This window comes from Eleutherodactylus coqui, chromosome 10, assembly GCF_035609145.1.
Source record: "Eleutherodactylus coqui strain aEleCoq1 chromosome 10, aEleCoq1.hap1, whole genome shotgun sequence".
NCBI classification, from domain to species: Eukaryota; Metazoa; Chordata; class Amphibia; order Anura; family Eleutherodactylidae; genus Eleutherodactylus; species Eleutherodactylus coqui.
The window spans coordinates 103,474,895-103,481,443 of record NC_089846.1 but is presented as its reverse complement, the minus strand read 5'-3'; positions in this window follow the sequence as shown (position 1 = coordinate 103,481,443).

Below are 6,549 nucleotides of genomic sequence, written 5' to 3'. Positions count from 1 at the left end.
AAACGCGAGGGCAAGTGAAACCCATCAACATTTTTTAAAGATATAGCTCGCTGTTGCTTAATTTGTATCAAAGCCTGAAGGCAGCCCTGTGAAAAAAATTAGTTTCTTTTAAAGTATCAATACTTTTGAAACTTTGAAAAATTGTAAAACACTTTTAAACAGAGCCTTTTGGGCCACAGAAAAATTGGCAGTTCAGCGTGCTGACATGCTGTTTTAGGAGGAGGAATAGGAGGAGGAGTAATAATATCCGGGAGTGATTGACAAAGCTAATTCCCCCTTTTTTTGTGGTGATAGAGGATGCATTTTTCTCCTGTTGCAGCGAAACGAATCATTAGGTTACGCTGCTCTCCGCCGGTGGAGAAGAGGAGTCTGGGGAAATCCAGCCTTTGTTCATCTTTATGAGTAGAAGCATGTCGGCACTGGCAGTTGACAGGCGGGTACACTTATCCGTGATGATTCCAGCAGCTGCACTAAACAACCTCTCTGACAAGACGCTAGCGGCAGGGCAGGCCAGCACCTCCAGGGTGTACAGCGCAAGTTCGTGCTACTTGTCCAGCTTTGACACCCAATAGTTGTATGGAGCAGAGGCATCACAGAGGACGGTGGTATGATCGGCTACGTACTCCCTCACCATCTTTTTACAGTGCTCCCTCTGACTCAGCCTTGACTGGGGAGTGGTGACACAGTCTAGCTGGGGAGCCATAAAGCTAGCAAAGGCCTTGGAGAGTGTTCCCCTGCCTGCGCTGGACATGCTGCCTGAAACCCGCTCCTTCTCTGCTACTTGTTACTCTGAACTGCCTCTTCTGACACTAGCGCTGTCAGATTGGAACTTTAGCATCACTTTTTCCACCAGGGTCCTGTGGTATTGCATCACTCTCAAACCCCTTTCCTCTTTGGGAATGAGAGTGGAAAGGTTCTTCTTATACCGTGGGTCAAGAAGGGTGTACACCCAGTAATCCGTGTTGGCCAGAATGCGTCTAACGCGAGGGTCACGGGAAAGGCAGCCTAACATGAAGTCAGCCATGTGTGCCAGGGTCCCAGTACGCAACACATCGCTGTCCTCTCACTAGGAGGATGACTTTCAGGATCCTCCTCCTCTTCCTCCTCCTCTTCAGCCCATACATGCTGAACAGATGAGAGGCAAGAAGCATGGGTACCTTCTGCAGTGTGGCCAGCTGTCTCTTCCCCCTCCTCCTCCTTCTCCAAAACGCGCTGAGATATAGACATGAGGGTGGTCCGACTATCAAGCGACATACTGTCATCCCCCGTCTCCTGTTCCAACCGCAAAGCGTCGGCCTTTATGCTTAGCAGCGAACTTCTCAGCAGGCAAAGCAGCGGGATGGTAACACTAATGATTGCTGCATCGCCGCTCACCATCTGGGTAGACTCCTCAAAGTTTCCAAAGACCTGGCAGATATCTGCCATTCATGCCCACTTCTCAGTAAAGAATTGCGGAGGCTGACTACCACTCCGCTGCTCATGTTGCAGCTGGTATTCCACTATTGCTCTATGCTGCATGTACAGCCTGGCCAACATGTGCAGCATAGAATTCCAGCGTGTGGACACGTCGCACAGCAGTCGGTGCTCTGGCAGCTGAAATAGACGTTGCAGGGTCCTCGGGGTGGCAGTGTCCGTGGTGGACTTGCGGAAATGTGCGCAGACGTGGCGCACCTTGCCGAGCAGGTCAGACAAGTGGGGGTAGTTTTTCAGAAACCACTGAACCACCAGAGTGAAGATGCGGGCCAGGCATGGCACGTGTGTGAGGCTGCCGAGCTGCAGAGCCACCACCAGGTTACGTAAAACGAAGTATGAATAAAAACAAAAGTTCAGACAGCGCCAACGGATAGTGAGCAGGTTCTCCGATATACTCCTTTCCTATCCTCCGTGAGGAGGAGAGCTGCAATGACAGTGTGGGGGAACTCTCGCCAGGAGAGTGATCCCCCAAAAAGCAAACAAACAGCAAGTTTTTAGTGAAAAAAGTTATGCGCTCGTGGAAAGTGCAACAAAATACAAGGTGAAAGTAGAAGCAGACCGTTTAGTAATAAACGGAAAGTGTGAAGAAATGAAACGGCACTTACTCGAGAGGAGGGGGTGTATTAAACAAGAAGCCCCCTCCTTTAAGTGCTGACTCCTCAAGATCCTCACAGGCGCAGAAGGTATTTGCAGCGAGCCAGGTTACTTTTTCAATTTTATTTCTCAGATAAAATTACAATTTGACCAACAGGTTACGGCTGTTGTCACACACGACCATGCCTGGTTGGAGGCTCAGCCAGAAGTCGGTCTATTCTGTAAGACCCTGCAGCAGCTCGGGGGCCATGTGCCTCTTGTCACCTAAGCTGATTAGTTTCAGCATGGCTTGTTGACGCTTGCCCACCACTGTGCTGCCGCGCCGCACGCTACCGACTGCTGGCGACATGCTCACACTTCTTAATTGAGAGGTAGAGGTGGCAGAGGAGGAGGAGGGGGAGAGTTTGGAGGAGGTGGCATAAAACGCTGCAGTTACCAGCACCGAGGTAGGACCTGCTATTCTGGGTGAGGGTAGGACGTGAGGTCCCAGGCTCTGACTCGGTCCCAGCCTCCACCAGGTTCACCCAATGTGCCATCAGGGAGATAGAGTGGCCCTGCCCGCCAGTACTTGTCCACGTGTCTGTGGTTAAGTGGACCTTCCCAGTAGCCGCGTTGGTGAGGGCATGATTTATGTTGCGGGAGACGTGCTGGTGTAGGGCTGGGACGGCACACTGGGAAAAATAGTGGCGACTGGGGACCGAGTAGCACAGGACATGTTTTTGAAAGCCTCTGTTTCCACAAGCCTGTACGGCAGCATCTCTAGGCTGATTAGTTTGGCAATGTGCACGTTTAAAGCTTGTGCATGCGGGTGGGTGGCGGCGTATTTGCGCTTTCGCTCCAACGCTTGTGTTAGCGACAGCTGAATTCTGCGCTGAGAGACGTTGCCGGATGGAGTGGAAGATGGTGGAGGAGAGGGTGTGGGTGCAGGCCAGGAGATGCTCGTGCCTGTATCTTGGGAGGGGGATTAGTTCTGTGTGGCAGGTTGGGGCACAGGGGAAGAGGCAGTGGTGTGACCCGGAGGCGGTGAATGGCCTTCGTCCCACCTTGTGGGGTGCTCGGCCATCATATGCCTGTGCATGCTGGTGTTGGTGAGGCTGGTAGTGGTAGCTTCCCGGCTGATCTTGGTGCGACACAGGTTGCACACCACTGTTCGTCGGTCGTCCGTGCTCTCACTAAAAAGCATCCACATCTTTGAACACCTAGCCCTCTGCCCGGAGGATTGCTGTGAGGGGATGCTTTGGGAAACAGTTGGGGGATTCCTCGCTCTGGCCCAGCCTCTACCCCTGGCCACTCCACTGCCTCTTCCAACCTGTCCTGCTGCTGCACTTGCCTCCCCCTCTGAAGCCCTGTCCTCAGTAGGCTTAGCAAACCAGCTGAGGTCAGTCACCTCATAGTCCAGCCTCATCACTTTCCAAAGGTTGGGCATCGGTCACGACAAACTCCTCAGGTGAGAGAGGAACCATTTTTTCCCACACATGGCAGGGACCCGGGAACAGTTCCTGGGAGTCTGCCTGCTCAGAATATGCCATTTTCATGGAGTGAGGAGGCTGGGAGGAAGGAGGAGCAGCCAGAGGATTCAGAGTTGCAGTCCCTAGGGCGGAAGTAGTGGACTGCGTAGAAGACTGGGCGGTCAATACATTGCTGGACGCGTTTTTTGCCATCCATGACAGGACCTGCTCGCACTGCTCTGTTTGTAATAAAGGTCTACCACGCGCACCTGTAAATTGGGATATGAAGCTTGGGAGCCCAGAAACTTGTCTCTTCCCTAATCCCGCCCAGAAACTCTGCCTGTGCCCATACCCTCACTTGGACGCCCGCGTCCGCATCCTCGACCCTTACCCCTACTACTCATCATGGCGGATAAGAATAGAACAGGGCCCAAATAATTTGCTCCACTGTACAGCACTGACAACTGTGGCTTAATTCATCGCACACAGAGACTTGTAGATAGTGGAGGCTATATGCTGTGACTTGAAAAAATTAACCCTCTGTCTTGCGCTGATACCTAGGGGTAATTTACTACTCGCAGAGACTTGTAGATAAGAGAGGCTGTATAGTGTGGGAGAAGACTCTAAAGCCAGCCGATAGTGCTGGTAACTGCGGCTATCTCAACCCACCGTGGAAAGAGTATTGTGAGACACTCTGCACAGCGGCAGAGCTGAAATACTTTGCAGTGGCCCAGGAAATATTACAGTACTGTTTAGCAGTGCAGTGAGACCTCTGTATAACTGAAATAGTTTGCAGTAGGCTAGGAAATGTTAGAGTGCAGTTTCACGGTGAGAGCTGGTTGTATGGCACTGCAGGCTGAGAACACTATTACAGAAATGCGGGGAACAGGCCTAGATGCGTAATACAAAAGTTGGTGCACTACTGCTCCCAGCCAGCCACAACTCTAAAGCACACAGTCAGATGTAGCTCTAAGAAGAAGCGTTGGGGTTCTTGCACGGAGGATCAGGACTGTATAACTTTCCCTATAGAAGTGGCTGCGTCCCTAAACTCTGCGTTATGCACTGCAGACACAGAACGGTATAACTGAAGTAGTTTGCAGTAGGCTAGGAGATGTTAGAGAGCAGTTTCACGGTGAGAGCTGGTTGTACAGCACTGCAGGCTGAGAACGCTATTACTGAAATGCTGAGAACAGGCCTAGATGCGTAATACAAAAATTGATGCACTACTGCTCCCAGCCAGCCACAACTATAATGCACACAGTGAGATGTAGCCCTAAGAAGGACCGTTGAGGTTCTTGTACAGAGGATCAGGAGGACTGTAAAACTTTCCCTATATAAGTAGCTGTGTCCCTACACTCTGCCTTATGCACTGCACACACAGAACAGTATAGCTGAAATAGCCTGCATAGCCCTAGATGCTTAAAAAAAAATTGGTGCACTAGTGCTCCCAGCCAGCCACAACAGTATGAGGAGTAGCCCTAAGAAGGGCTGTCGGGGTTCTTTAAGACAGGATCCTACTCTAACACTGTCCCTATATCAGCAGCAGCACTTTCCCTAACCTCTGCCAGCATGCGTCTGAGGCGAGCTGCGGGTGGGACCAGTTTAAGTACTCGGCGGTCACCTGATCGGCCCAGCCACTCACTACTGTGTGTGTGTGTGTGGGGGGGGGGGGGGGGGTAAGGGCTGGCACGTCCCAGCAGGAAGTGGTAATGCCTTCCCTGCATGTCTATTGGCTAGAAAATGGCGCTAAAAATGCAGGGAAGGAAATACAATCGAGTACCGCGTGGTGTTCGACTCGAGTAACGAGCATCTCGAGTACTCTAATACTCGAACGAGCATCAAGCTTGGACGAGTGTGCTCGCTCATCTCTGTTCCTGATGTTCTTTCATGCATCGCGATACTGGAAAAAATCACGGCATGCCCTATCTTTGGGCATTCCCACAGAATGCCTTGCCCATTGTTTTCAGTGGGTCTAGTAAAAACATTGCATGGTGTGCGAGGTGAACCCGAATGGAACGTGATGCAAGGTTTCCCATTGAAAACAATAAAGATTGCTACTTGACACAAAAATGCCTCACATCTACAGGGACATCGCATGTTACCGAGTGCGATATTGCGCTGAGTTTCACGGCTCAATATCATGTCTGCCCAGGTGAAATTAGCCTTAGGCTAGTTGGACATGACCATATTTTTGGGCTGTGGGCTGTCTGTGTGCTTCCATGGGCAGCATTCATCCCCATTAAAAGCTATGGGGCTATACAGGGTGTGGATCCAGCACAATACTGCTGTCCTATACTGAAATAACAAGAACGTACTTGACCAAGAAGGCATGGATGCCTACACAATGGTATGGCACGTGGGTCCCTAGGGAACCCCAGAACATGAATTTCAATTACTTGTTATGGCCCCTGTAAGAGATAGACAGTAAAACCCGATTGCAAAGTTCAAAAGAAGCTTGTGAGAAGTAAAAAAAAAAATGCTTTCTGTGTCTCTCTTAGTGTCATGGGACAGCTACTATTACTGAAGTAAGGAACGTGTACTGGAAGTGGTCTCCTTCTGCTATGATAGGGGCTAGGTCATCCAGTAAAAAAAAGAGACACCCAAATCTGAAACCCCCAGTAGGGCATATGAAAAGAGATTATCTAAATCTGTGTGGTGAGTAAGGGGTTAAAGTGTGGGAATTGTTAGACTGACAATTTTTTCTTATCACAGATCAGTTAATAATGGTGTATGAAATTAGCAATACTGATGTATGTGATAAATATAATATGACCCTGTAAGATAAGAATGAAGTGTTACATTGAATGAGATGTAGGATGGCTGCAGTTCCCTTCACATGACTTTCCCTCCTTAGCACGTCCGACCTACCAAACCAAAAAGAAATATTCCAGATGTTTTATGAATTTCATTCCAAACAAGCGTCATCTACATAAACAGCAGCTGCTTCTACAACTGCACTCTGCTTCTGCCCAACCCATTGCCTCCTGTCTATCACGTGGCTGTGATGTCACCCAAGGTCCTTTCAGCACGAAGA